This window comes from Amblyomma mixtum, chromosome 1, assembly GCF_055824585.1.
Source record: "Amblyomma mixtum isolate Tamu chromosome 1, ASM5582458v1, whole genome shotgun sequence".
Lineage (NCBI taxonomy): Eukaryota > Metazoa > Arthropoda > Arachnida > Ixodida > Ixodidae > Amblyomma > Amblyomma mixtum.
Window position 1 is genome coordinate 142,948,911 of NC_143012.1, and position 14,950 is coordinate 142,963,860.

Consider the following 14,950-nt stretch of genomic DNA (forward strand, 5'->3'; position numbering starts at 1 on the left):
TCGCACTTCACAGAAAAACTTTTCTGGAATGCGTTCCGCGAAGCATGCGACAGCAACTTCACCGAGAACGGCATACAGTCGTTAGAGGAATGGGGAAGCATGATAAGGCTGGGTTGTGTTTTGTGTTGTGTTGTGTTTAATGGCGCATAAGCGGCTAAGGCTATCATGCGTCAAGAACAAGGTTTAGAAAAATTGGCTTGAGCAAAGTTTGAAAACAAAGTGTATAAGAACGGTGGTGTAAATGGCCTAAATGTTATTTTTATTACCTAGTTGATGAAAGACAAACATTTTCGAAATGGCTTTTTGCAGAAGCTTTTAAAAGTTGCTTAACCTCCATGGACATCCTTGGCTTGGCAAGGATCTCGAGGCTCCCAACAACTCAGATAAAAACCTCAGCCTCCTTCTCAGGACTGAGAAAGTGGCTGAGGTGTATCGTTCAAAGTAGAGAAGCACAGGGTCAGAACATCACAGTTTTTGAAGAATACCGGCTTCCCTTAAAAAGCAGAAAACTAAAAGCTAAAAGTCTTGTCCCTGTATTGTGGCGCTTGTTATGTTGTCTATGATATCACCGATTATTGGTGTGACTTCGTTTCTATGGTGAAGTGAGGGTACCATGCTAAGAGAATCAGTGTAAATGATACTGTTCTGAATCTTCTCATTTATTATTTTTTCCAACGCTACCGAGAATGCGTAACACTCGGCAGTGAAAATAGATGCACACTCAGGTAGCCGTACTATATTTTCCCAATTATTCTGAACCACAGCACTTCCGACGCAGTCTGCTGATTTTGATCCGTCGGTATAAAATGCTTCGTATTATCTGTATTTTTTGTTTAGTTCTAAATATTCTTGTAATATCTGCTCATGCGGTGTGTGTTTTTTCCGAAATTGTGTTAATGTGAAGTTGCACACTGATGGTAGGCAATACCAAGGCGGGAGTGGATTAGGTTTGCGTGCAATATTAGGCAATGTGTTCATTATGTCTAATTCTTGGCACTTCTCTTCAAAGCGGAGAAGAAGTGGCCTGATTGCGAGAGGTTTGTTGGTAAATAGTGTTCGAGATGGACACTTTGTAACGAGTGGGTAACAGATGTGTTTAGGCTGGGAACGGATCTTTAAAATGTTTGAGCAGGTGAGCGTTGTTCTTCTGTCTGCAAGTGGTGGTTCATTGGTTTCTACGTACAGGCTTTTTATGGGTGATGTCCTATAACCACCAGTTTAAAGACGCAATCCCAAATTGTGCACAGGATCCAGTCTCTTAGAGTACGACGGCCTTGCTGATGTATACACTATGCAACCATAATCTAAAATGGAACGTACTACAGAGCGATAAATCTGTAGAAGGCATACCCGATCAGAAGCCCAGTGTTTGCGTGAAAGGACTTTCAGTCTGTTCAGTGGTAGCGACGCTTTCTTTTTCAGTGCGTTTATGTGAGGCAGGAAAGTAAGTTTTTTGTCGAAAGTGGTGCCTAAAAATTTGTGTTCCTTTTTTACAGGCAGTTCGGTATGGTTTAGGTGTAATGTTGGATTTGTGTGCAAGCCTCGTTTGAGTGAAAAAAGTCAGGACACTGTTTTCTGTGGTGAGAACAGGAAACCATTCTTGTCTGCCCATGTTGCCATTTTGTTGATTGTAAGCTGTACTTGTCGTTCGCATGTAGATATATTGAAAGATGTGCACGCTATCTGAAGATCATCAACAAAGCCTGAATACATAATGGACATTGGGATTATTTTCCGAATAGAATTAATTTTTACAACGAAGAGAGTTGTGCTTAAAATGCACCCTTGAGGAACTCCATTTTCCTAAATGAAACCCCTCGAAAGGGTTGATGGTTGGTTGGTTTATGGGGTTTAACGTCCCAAAGCGACTAAGGCTACGAGTTACGCCGTAGTGGAGGGATCCGGAAATTTCGACCAGCTGGGGTTCTTTAACGTGCATTGACATCGCACAGCACACGGGCCTCTAGGATTTCTCCTCCAAAGAAATTCAACCGCCGCGGCCGGGATCGAACCCACGTCTTTCGGGTCAGCAGCCGAGCACCATAACCATTGAGCCACCGCGGCGGCTCGAAAGGGTTGAGCCTAGGCGGACATTAAATGAGCGGTTAGACAAAAAGTCTTTAATGGAGTTCAGCATTCTGCCACGGATGCCAAGTTCAGCTAAGTCCTGAAAAATCCCGAACCTCGAGGTTCTATAATATGCTTTTTCTAAATCAAAAAAGACGCTAAGACAATGTTTCTGTATAAAAGCTTCTGTAACAGTATCTTCAAGCCGGACTAAGTGATCTGTAGTAGAGCATTCCTTTTTAAATCCACACTCATGGATATCAAGAAGTTCACAGGATTGAAGAACAAAAGTTAATCTTGTGTTAAGGACACTTTCAAAGGATTTGGCGAGACAACTGGTTAAGGCTATAGGTCTAAACTACTAGGAGAGGTTGGCGGTGTACTAGGTTGAAGAAACTGTACAATAATAGCTTTCTTCGAGGCTTCAGGTATTTTCCCTGACATCCAAACTGTGTTAAAGAATATTAAAAGCGCTCCTACGGCAGGCTCAGAAAGATGTGCAAGCATTTCATATTGTATATGGTCGGGTCCTGGAGCAGTTTTTTTTCCGGGAGACAGTACTCTATTGATTTCTTGGAGGGTATTTAGAGTATTGTAATTTTCATTTGCACCTTCACTTGTTGGAAGCCTCTGTTTTTTAGCTGTGTTTGTATTTTAAAATGGACTGCGTGTAGTGTGATGAACTTGAAACTGCAGTGAAATGTTCCCCCAATATGTCTGCCTGTTCCTCTATGCTTGTTTGTATGCCGGGTGTTGTTAAAAACGAAATTCTGAATGGTGAAAAGTTGCCGTTTAATTTTCGAAACTGCTCCCACATTTTTTTTTATGTAATTTGACTGTTGATAGTTGAAACATAATTCTGCCATGAAGCTTTCTCGGCACTGCAAGCTTTAGCTCTTGCGTTTTTATAATTTAAGAGATTTTGAAGTTCAAGTTTGAAGTTTGAGGTTTATTTTCCTTCAAATAAATGAAAGAGAGAACTGTGACAAAAGGCGGTGAGGCCTGACGAGGTCACAGTTCCCCAATACAGTTCATGCAGCAGTGTGCAGCACATAAATAACAAAATTTAAAGTAATATGACAAAAATTTTCATGTGTCGGATACATACGGAATTTACCCCAAGCTCTAATTTGTTGCTTTTTAGCTTCTTTAGTCTTTTGTTCACCATACTTTATTGTTTTGTTTGTTTGTTTCTTGGGTTTTATGGCACATAGGCAACTGAGGCCATCATGCGCCAAGCTCAGGCAATTGTCGTGCGCAGAAATTTATAGAAATATTAAAATAATCGGCGGTGTAGAGAGCCTATAACATTGGTTTATGTTATCTAGTGACGACAGAGGAAAAAGTTTTATAAATGGCTAAAGATAAAAGCTTTAAAAAGGTCACGTAGTCTCCGCGGCCATCCTTGGCTGGACAAGGACGTTGAGCCTCCCAACCAACCAAACAAAAACTTCAGTCCCTTTCTCAGGAATGCGAAGGTGGCTGAAGTGCATCTTAAAGTAAAGTGAGGCAGTCGATGAAAATTTATAGACTGTTGAGCAGACCTGCTTCTCTTACAAAACCGAAAACGCAAGCTCTGTTAACAATTGCATCTTCTCCCAGCAATAACATCGGGTGCAAAGGAATGTAGTGTTGTGTGTTGTGTTGTGTTGTGTTTAATGGCGCAAAGCAACTAAGGCTATCATGCCCCTAGCTCAGGGTATAGAAAATTGTTTTATATAGGATGTTATACAAAAGACTAAATGAACGGCGGTGTAAAGGGCCAAAAAGTTAATTCATGGAACCTAGAAAAATATAAGACAAAATTTTAGAAGTGACTTATGGTAAAAGCTTTAAAGAGGGTCGGTAACCTCAGCAGCCATCCTTGGCTGTGCAAGGATCTCGAGGTCACCAACCGATGGAATAGGGACCTCAGCCGTCTTCTCAGGAGTGAGAAAGTGGCCGAGGTGCATTATAATTAAAACAGACCAGTGGGTAAAACACATTTAGAGACACTTAAGAAATCCTGATTCTTTAAGAAAACTAAAAACATGTGATATATCAACAATCGCAATATCTCCTAAAAGCAGTTTAGGATGAAAAGGGATGTATTCGTTATAAAATTGCGTAAAGTACTTTTTCCTTAATATTTCCAATTTCGTACAAGAGAATAAAATGTGGTTAATCGTAACTTCAACTCCGCATTCCTCGCAAATAGGTTGATCTTTTTTTGTCAGTAGGAAATTGTGTGTCAGGTGCGTGTGTCCTATACGAAGACGAGAAATAATGACTTCTTTGAAGCGTTCTTGGTGGGTGCAGGATTTCCATTCTCCCAAAACTGGTTTTATGAAGTGCAGTTTGTTGTTGGCTTCATTGTCCCAGGCACACTGCCATTTTTTCTTTATTTCACAAAGTACCGAGTTCATGCAATCTTTAAAGGGAATATCTACTTTCGTTATTTGCTTGTCACGAGCCTGTGCAGCGCAGAGGTCTGCTCTCGCGTTGCCTTTAATTCCGACGTGACTCGGCACCCAACAAAGTTTTGTTTTTTCCTTGAGCTATAACTTTTGCTATGTTGTGTATGATGTCACCAAGCATCGGGGTAATTGCATTTCTAGAATGGAGAGCTGTAAGTAAACTAACGGAGTCTGTGTAAACTATACTGTTTCTGAGGTTTTCATTTAATACTTTTTTAACGGTTAAGCCTACAGCATAACATTCAGCTGTGAAAATTGATGCACACTGTGGAAGTCTGATTATTTCTTATGACCCCGTACTACTGCGCTTCCTACGTAGGCATCTGTTTTTGAACCGTCCGTATAAAAGTACGTAAAACCATTGTATTTTACCTCGACTGCAAGAAATTCTTGTACTACATGTTGTTGTGGGATTTGCGTTTTGTAAAACTGTGTAAGAGTGAAGTCGCATATTGCAGGAAAGTTGTACCATGGAGGTAGTGGCTCTCCTCTGAGCGCAGTGTTAGGTAATGTGTTCAGTACGCCAAGACTCTGGCACAACTCTTCAAAACGCAGGAGGAGTGGCCTGGTAGTTTGTGGTTTGTTATTATAAAGTGTTCTGGATGGACACTTTGTAACTATTTTATAACAGATATGTTTCGGTAGGGAACGGATTTTAGAATGTATGAGCGTGTGCGCATGATTTGTCTGTCTGTAAGTGATGGTTCATTACTTTCAACATAAAGACTGCTTATAGGCGATGTCCTATAAGGACCAGTTGAAAGACGTAAACCTAAATTGTACACTGGGTCAAGTCGCTTCAAGTACGATGGCCTTGCTGAACCATATATTATACTACCATAGTCTAATGAGGATCGTACCACAGAACGATAAATTTTTAGAAGGCTTGCCCTGTCAGAACCACAGTGTTTATGCGAAAGGACTTTGAGTAGGTTCAGTGATAGGGAAGTTGCCTTTTTTAACGGGTTAATATGAGGCAGGAGAGTGAGTTTTCTGTCAAATGTTATGCCTAGAAATTTATGTCCATTTTTTACGGGTAAATCTATTTCGTTCAGGTGTAGGGTGGGGTCTGCCTGTAAGCCTCGTTTGAGTGAAAACGGAATGGCCACTGTTTTATGTGGTGAAAACCGGAAACCATTTCTGTCTGCCCATGTTGACAGTTTATTTATTGTCAGCTGTATTTGTCTTTCACATATGGATATGTTGGAGGATGTGTAATCTATCTGGAGGTCGTCTACATAAAGTGAATACATAACGGACCTTCGTATTATATTGTTAAGAGAATTCATTTTTACAATAAAAAGAGTTCGGCTTAAAATACATCCTTGAGGCACTCCAACTTCCTCAATAAAATCCCTCGAAAGGGTTGAGCCTAGACGGGCATTAAATGAACGGTTAGATAAAAAGTCTTTAATGGAGTTCAGCATTCTGCCACGGATGCCAAGTTCAACTATGTCCTGAAGAATCCCGAACCTCCAGGTTCTATAATATGCTTTTTCTAAATCAAAAAGAACGCTAAGACAATGTTTTTGTATAAAAGCTTCTGTAACAGTATCTTCAAGCCGGACTAAGTGATCTGTAGTAGAGCATTCCTTTTTAAATCCACACTCATGGATATCAAGAAGTTCACAGGATTGAAGAACAAAAGTTAATCTTGTGTTAAGGACACTTTCAAAGGATTTGGCGAGACAACTGGTTAAGGCTATAGGTCTAAACTACTAGGAGAGGTTGGCGGTGTACTAGGTTGAAGAAACTGTACAATAATAGCTTTCTTCGAGGCTTCAGGTATTTTCCCTGACATCCAAACTGTGTTAAAGAATATTAAAAGCGCTCCTACGGCAGGCTCAGAAAGATGTGCAAGCATTTCATATTGTATATGGTCGGGTCCTGGAGCAGTTTTTTTTCCGGGAGACAGTACTCTATTGATTTCTTGGAGGGTATTTAGAGTATTGTAATTTTCATTTGCACCTTCACTTGTTGGAAGCCTCTGTTTTTTAGCTGTGTTTGTATTTTAAAATGGACTGCGTGTAGTGTGATGAACTTGAAACTGCAGTGAAATGTTCCCCCAATATGTCTGCCTGTTCCTCTATGCTTGTTTGTATGCCGGGTGTTGTTAAAAACGAAATTCTGAATGGTGAAAAGTTGCCGTTTAATTTTCGAAACTGCTCCCACATTTTTTTTTATGTAATTTGACTGTTGATAGTTGAAACATAATTCTGCCATGAAGCTTTCTCGGCACTGCAAGCTTTAGCTCTTGCGTTTTTATAATTTAAGAGATTTTGAAGTTCAAGTTTGAAGTTTGAGGTTTATTTTCCTTCAAATAAATGAAAGAGGGAACTGTGACAAAAGGCGGTGAGGCCTGACGAGGTCACAGTTCCCCAATACAGTTCATGCAGCAGTGTGCAGCACATAAATAACAAAATTTAAAGTAATATGACAAAAATTTTCATGTGTCGGATACATACGGAATTTACCCCAAGCTCTAATTTGTTGCTTTTTAGCTTCTTTAGTCTTTTGTTCACCATACTTTATTGTTTTGTTTGTTTGTTTCTTGGGTTTTATGGCACATAGGCAACTGAGGCCATCATGCGCCAAGCTCAGGCAATTGTCGTGCGCAGAAATTTATAGAAATATTAAAATAATCGGCGGTGTAGAGAGCCTATAACATTGGTTTATGTTATCTAGTGACGACAGAGGAAAAAGTTTTATAAATGGCTAAAGATAAAAGCTTTAAAAAGGTCACGTAGTCTCCGCGGCCATCCTTGGCTGGACAAGGACGTTGAGCCTCCCAACCAACCAAACAAAAACTTCAGTCCCTTTCTCAGGAATGCGAAGGTGGCTGAAGTGCATCTTAAAGTAAAGTGAGGCAGTCGATGAAAATTTATAGACTGTTGAGCAGACCTGCTTCTCTTACAAAACCGAAAACGCAAGCTCTGTTAACAATTGCATCTTCTCCCAGCAATAACATCGGGTGCAAAGGAATGTAGTGTTGTGTGTTGTGTTGTGTTGTGTTTAATGGCGCAAAGCAACTAAGGCTATCATGCCCCTAGCTCAGGGTATAGAAAATTGTTTTATATAGGATGTTATACAAAAGACTAAATGAACGGCGGTGTAAAGGGCCAAAAAGTTAATTCATGGAACCTAGAAAAATATAAGACAAAATTTTAGAAGTGACTTATGGTAAAAGCTTTAAAGAGGGTCGGTAACCTCAGCAGCCATCCTTGGCTGTGCAAGGATCTCGAGGTCACCAACCGATGGATTAGGGACCTCAGCCGTCTTCTCAGGAGTGAGAAAGTGGCCGAGGTGCATTAGAATTAAAACAGACCAGTGGGTAAAACACATTTAGAGACACTTAAGAAATCCTGATTCTTTAAGAAAACTAAAAACATGTGATATATCAACAATCGCAATATCTCCTAAAAGCAGTTTAGGATGAAAAGGGATGTATTCGTTATAAAATTGCGTAAAGTACTTTTTCCTTAATATTTCCAATTTCGTACAAGAGAATAAAATGTGGTTAATCGTAACTTCAACTCCGCATTCCTCGCAAATAGGTTGATCTTTTTTTGTCAGTAGGAAATTGTGTGTCAGGTGCGTGTGTCCTATACGAAGACGAGAAATAATGACTTCTTTGAAGCGTTCTTGGTGGGTGCAGGATTTCCATTCTCCCAAAACTGGTTTTATGAAGTGCAGTTTGTTGTTGGCTTCATTGTCCCAGGCACACTGCCATTTTTTCTTTATTTCACAAAGTACCGAGTTCATGCAATCTTTAAAGGGAATATCTACTTTCGTTATTTGCTTGTCACGAGCCTGTGCAGCGCAGAGGTCTGCTCTCGCGTTGCCTTTAATTCCGACGTGACTCGGCACCCAACAAAGTTTTGTTTTTTCCTTGAGCTATAACTTTTGCTATGTTGTGTATGATGTCACCAAGCATCGGGGTAATTGCATTTCTAGAATGGAGAGCTGTAAGTAAACTAACGGAGTCTGTGTAAACTATACTGTTTCTGAGGTTTTCATTTAATACTTTTTTAACGGTTAAGCCTACAGCATAACATTCAGCTGTGAAAATTGATGCACACTGTGGAAGTCTGATTATTTCTTATGACCCCGTACTACTGCGCTTCCTACGTAGGCATCTGTTTTTGAACCGTCCGTATAAAAGTACGTAAAACCATTGTATTTTACCTCGACTGCAAGAAATTCTTGTACTACATGTTGTTGTGGGATTTGCGTTTTGTAAAACTGTGTAAGAGTGAAGTCGCATATTGCAGGAAAGTTGTACCATGGAGGTAGTGGCTCTCCTCTGAGCGCAGTGTTAGGTAATGTGTTCAGTACGCCAAGACTCTGGCACAACTCTTCAAAACGCAGGAGGAGTGGCCTGGTAGTTTGTGGTTTGTTATTATAAAGTGTTCTGGATGGACACTTTGTAACTATTTTATAACAGATATGTTTCGGTAGGGAACGGATTTTAGAATGTATGAGCGTGTGCGCATGATTTGTCTGTCTGTAAGTGATGGTTCATTACTTTCAACATAAAGACTGCTTATAGGCGATGTCCTATAAGGACCAGTTGAAAGACGTAAACCTAAATTGTACACTGGGTCAAGTCGCTTCAAGTACGATGGCCTTGCTGAACCATATATTATACTACCATAGTCTAATGAGGATCGTACCACAGAACGATAAATTTTTAGAAGGCTTGCCCTGTCAGAACCACAGTGTTTATGCGAAAGGACTTTGAGTAGGTTCAGTGATAGGGAAGTTGCCTTTTTTAACGGGTTAATATGAGGCAGGAAAGTGAGTTTTCTGTCAAATGTTATGCCTAGAAATTTATGTCCATTTTTTACGGGTAAATCTATTTCGTTCAGGTGTAGGGTGGGGTCTGCCTGTAAGCCTCGTTTGAGTGAAAACGGAATGGCCACTGTTTTATGTGGTGAAAACCGGAAACCATTTCTGTCTGCCCATGTTGACAGTTTATTTATTGTCAGCTGTATTTGTCTTTCACATATGGATATGTTGGAGGATGTGTAATCTATCTGGAGGTCGTCTACATAAAGTGAATACATAACGGACCTTCGTATTATATTGTTAAGAGAATTCATTTTTACAATAAAAAGAGTTCGGCTTAAAATACATCCTTGAGGCACTCCAACTTCCTCAATAAAATCCCTCGAAAGGGTTGAGCCTAGACGGGCATTAAATGAACGGTTAGATAAAAAGTCTTTAATGGAGTTCAGCATTCTGCCACGGATGCCAAGTTCAACTATGTCCTGAAGAATCCCGAACCTCCAGGTTCTATAATATGCTTTTTTCTAAATCAAAAAGAACGCTAAGACAATGTTTTTGTATAAAAGCTTCTGTAACAGTATCTTCAAGCCGGACTAAGTGATCTGTAGCGGAGCATCCCTTTTTAAATCCACACTGATGGATATCAAGAAGTTCGCAGGTTTGAAGAACAAAAGTTAATCTTGTGTTAAGGACACTTTCAAAGGATTTGGCGAGACAACTGGTTAAGGCTATAGGTCTAAAACTGCTAGGAGAGGTTGGGGTTTTACTAGGTTTAAGAAACTGTACAATAAAAGCTTTCTTCGAGGCTTCAGGTATTTTCCCTGACATCCAAACTGTGTTAAAGAATATTAAAAGTGCTCCTACAGTAGGCTCAGAAAGATGTGCAAGCATTTCATAATGTATATGGTCGGATCCTGGAGCAGTTTTTTCCGGCAGACAGTACTCTATTGATTTCTTGGAGGGTATTTAGACTATTGTGTTTTTCATTTGCACCTTCACTTGTTGGAAGCCTCTGTTTTTCAGCTGTTTTTGTATTTTAAAAAGGACTGCGTGTAGTGTGATGAACTTGAAACTGCAGTGAAATGTTCCCCCAATAATACTGCCTGTTCCTCTATGCTTGTTTGTGTGCCGGGTGTTGTTAAAAACGAAATTCTGAATGGTGAAAAGTTGCCGTTTAATTTTCGAAACTGCTCCCACATTTTTTTTTATGTGATTTTACTGTTGATATTTGAAACATAATTCTGCCATGAAGCTTTCTCGGCACTGCGAGCTTTAGCTTGTGCCTTTTTAAAATTTAAGAGATTTTCAGGTGTCGGATACCTACGGAATTTACCCCAAGCTCTATTTTGTTGCTTTTTAGCTTCTTTACAGTCTTTTGTCCACCATACTTTATGGTTTTCGTTGTTTGTTTCTTGGGTTTTATGGCACACAGGCAACTGAGGCCATTATACGCCAAGCTCAGGGTATGACGCAATTGTCGTGTGCAGAATTTTATAGGAATATTAAAATAATCGGCGGTGTAGAGAGGCTATAACATTGGTATGTGTTATCTAGTGACGATAGAGGAAAACGTTTTATAAATGGCTAATGATAAAAGCTTTAAAAAGGTCAGGTAGGCTCCGCGGCCATCATTGGCTGGGCAAGGGCGTTGAGCCTCCCAACCAACCAAACAAGAACTTCAGTCCCTTTCTCAGGAATGCGAAGGTGGCTGAAGTGCATCTTAAAGTAAAGTGAGGCAGTGGATGAAAATTTAGACTCTTGAGCAGTCCTGCTTCTCTTACAAAACCGAACACGCAAGCTCTATTAACAATTGCATCTTCTCCCAGCAATAACATCGGGTGCAAAGGAATGTAATAATTATAAAACTGTAAAATACTTTTCCTTAGTTTTTCTACTTTTGTACATGAGAGTAAAATGTGTTTTACTGTTATTTCCTCTCCGCACTTGTCACAAAGAGTTTTGCTTGTTTTGTCAATAGAAAGTTATGAGTAAGATGTGTATGTCCTATACGAAGCCGGCAGAGAATTACTTCCTTAAAACGTTCCTGGTGTGTGCAAGACTTCCATTCATTTAAAACTGGCTTTATCAACTGTAGTTTGTTATTTTCTTCATTGTTCCAAGTTAACTGCCATTTTTTCCTTATTTTACGGAGTACTAGGTGCATGGAATCATTAACCGGGTATGTTTACTTTGTTTATTTGCTTGCAACGGGCTTTAGCAGCACACAAGTCTGCTCTCTCGTTGCCTTGAATTCCAATATGACGTAGTACCCAGCAGAGTTTTATGTTTTGTCCTTGAGATATGGCTGTTGTTTTTTTGTGTATGAGGTCACCAAGTAGTGGACTGATTGCATTTCTTGAGTGGAGAGCTCGAAGTACACTTAGTGAGTCTGTATATACAATACTGTTGGCGAGGTTCTCATTTACTATTTTTTTAACGGCTAGAATGGTGGCGTGACATTCGACAGTGAAGATGGATGTACACTGCGGAATCCTTACTATGACATGATAACCTTGATTGACAGCTCTTCCATAGTTATTCCAGCTAATGAATGTGCGTCTGTACTTAACGAAGTTTTCCTGCGCAACTTTTCTTCAACTACCAATATTACGCTCCAATCTACGCACAACAATGTTTATCCAGCAATGTTTCCCATAACCATTGAAGCAGAACGCGTCGAATCAATAATTTCATCTCTAAAACCATCTTCCGCTCCTGGGCACGATTTAATCAACGCGAAATTTCTGAAAAACACGAGCTGTTATTCTTCCATTTTTCTAACAAAGATATTCCAGCAGTCGCTCGATAAAAGTTCTTTGCCGGCTGAATGGAAGGTAGGGAAGGTGATCCCACTCCATAAATCAGGTGACAAGCATTGTCCTTTTAACTACCGGCCTATCTCGCTCACTTGCATCCCATGTAAAATTCTAGAACATGTCCTTGCCTCAAATCAAGCTAGCTTTCTCGAATCTAATTCATTTTTCTCACCATCGCAACATGGCTTCCGCAAGACTTATTCATGTGAAACACAACTAGTATCATTCACGCATCAGCTAAACGTCATCCTTGACCGCTGTTCACTTGCCGACTGTATATTTTTAGATTTCTCGAAAGCATTTGATAAAGTATGCCATTACCTTCTAATGTTCAAGTTACATCAACTTAACATTGATCCCAAACTGCTTGCTTGGATCGAATCCTTTCTTTTTAACCGTTCGCAATTTGTTTCTGCTAATGACTCAACCTCGCAGCCAAGTAAAGTACTGTCCGGTGTACCTCAAGGGTCGGTACTTGGTCCTCTACTTTTTTTAATTTGCATTCATGATCTACCCTCTTGTGTTTCCTCTTACATTCATGTATTCGCAGATGATTGCGTCAACTACAGGGAAATAATTTGCGACGATGACATATCTTCTCTTCAAGCAGACCTTAACGCTATCTGTATTTGGTGCCAATCATGGTGAATGGAATTAAACATCAAAAAATGTAAATTTCTGCGTGTGTCAAGAACTTCCGGCCAGCTACCTTCCTATCACCTTAATAATGTCCCTCTAGATTCTGTTTATTCTTACAAATATCTTGGTATCCATATTACTAGCAACCTCACTTGGCCGCCGCGGTGGCTCAGCGGTTATGGTGCTCGACTGCTGACCCGAAAGACGCGCGTTCGATCCCGGCCGCGGCGGCTAGAATTTCTTTAGAGGAGAAATTCTTGAGGCCCGTGTACTGTGCGATGTCAGTGCACGTTAAAGAACCCCAGGTGGTCGAAATTTCCGGAGCCCTCCACTACGGCGTCTCTCTTAGCCTTAGTCGCTTTGGGACGTTAAACCCCATAAACCAAACCAAACCAACCTCACTTGGTCCATTCACACTTCTTACGTAATTAATAATGCTAATCGCATGCTGGGATATCTAAAACGTAATTTCTCTAAGGCACCTTCTTCCCTAAAACTACTTCTATATAAGACACTGGTCCGCTCAAAGCTACAGTATGCTGCAGCAGTGTGGGATCCCTTTCAACAAAACCTAATTCACTCATTAGAAATGGTCCAGAATAATTCTGCTCGTTTTATTGTATGTAATTATAACCGAACTGCCAGCATCTCTGCAATGAAATTAAATCTCAGCCTGCCATCTTTAGCATCTCGCCGTAAAGCTCTTAGACTCTCACTTTTTCACAAAATATTTTATCATCCTTCACTTCGCCACGAACTGATCTCCCCTCCCCAATACATTTCATCAAGGCTAGATCACAATAACAAAGTCGGAATTCCATTTTGCAAAACCAATGCCATGTTTCAGTCATTTCTTCCGCGCACAGCTGCTGTGTGGAATCACCTTCCTGCATCTACCGCTACCATTACTGACAACCAACGCTTCAAAACAGCATTAGAAATCTTTGTATAAGTAGAAGCATCATATTTTTTTTTAATTCTATATTCTTGTTGTTTTTTGTACGAGCGTTTTGTTTGTTTGTTTTTCACTGTATTGCTGCGCTGTATTTTGTGCATTATGTACTATTAACCAGCACACCAAGAACCCAACAGCTAATAATGTATAACTAGGAGCAATCATTTTTGTATTACTAATTAGTTTGCTGCACTGTACATTTTTTTTTCTGAAATTTTTGTAACCACTCCCCTCTATAATGCCTCTGGCCCTGAGGGTACACGAAATAAATAAATAAATAAATTTCATTCCAGTCCCCTTGTGCCACTGCGCTTCCAACATAGAGATCTGTTTTTTTTAACCGTCTGTGTAAAATGCTGTGAAAGTTGTGTACTTTTCCTCAAGTGCAAGAAATTCTTGTAATATATTGTTGTGGAGTTTGTTTTTTATGGAACTGTGTAAGGGTGAAATCGCAGACTGTAGGGAAATTGTACCATGGTGGCAGTGGATTTCGTCTTTGCGCAATACCAGGCAATGTGTTTAGAACGCCGAGATCCTGGCACATCTCTTCAAATCGCAGTAGTAGTGGTCTGGTAGCTTGCGGTTTGTTGTTAAAGAGTATTCTAGATGAGCACATTGTGGCTATAGGGTAACATGGATGTTTCTGCAGTGGCCGGATTTTTAGGATGCACGAGCATGTGAGCATGGCTCTTCTGTGTGTAAGTGATGGTTCGTTAGTTTCTCCATGCAGACTGTTAATGGGTGATGTCCTGTATGCACCAGTGGAGGGACGTAAACCTAAGTTATGTACTGGATCCTGTCGTTTAAGATACGACGGTCTCACTGACCCGTACACTATACAACCATAATCTAAGGTAGAGCGCAATACAGAGCGAAAAATTTGTAAAAGACAGGTCCTATTGAAACCCCAGTGTTTTCGAGAGAGTACCTTAGCATGTTCAAGAATCGAGAGGCTTTCTTTTTGAAACCATTAATATGAGATAGGAAAGTTAGTTTTTTGTCAAAGGTAATGCCTAGAAATTTTGGTTCACTCTGTATAGGTAGTTCGGTATTGTTCAGATGTAATGTGGGGTTGAATTGTAGGCCTCGTTTTAGTGAGAACAGGACACCCACTGTTTTCTGTGTGGAGAATTAGAATCCATTTTTGTCTGCCCATGAAGCCAGTTTTGTTGTTAGCTGTATTTGTCTCTCATAGGTTGCTACGTTGTTGGACATGGAGGCTATTTGGA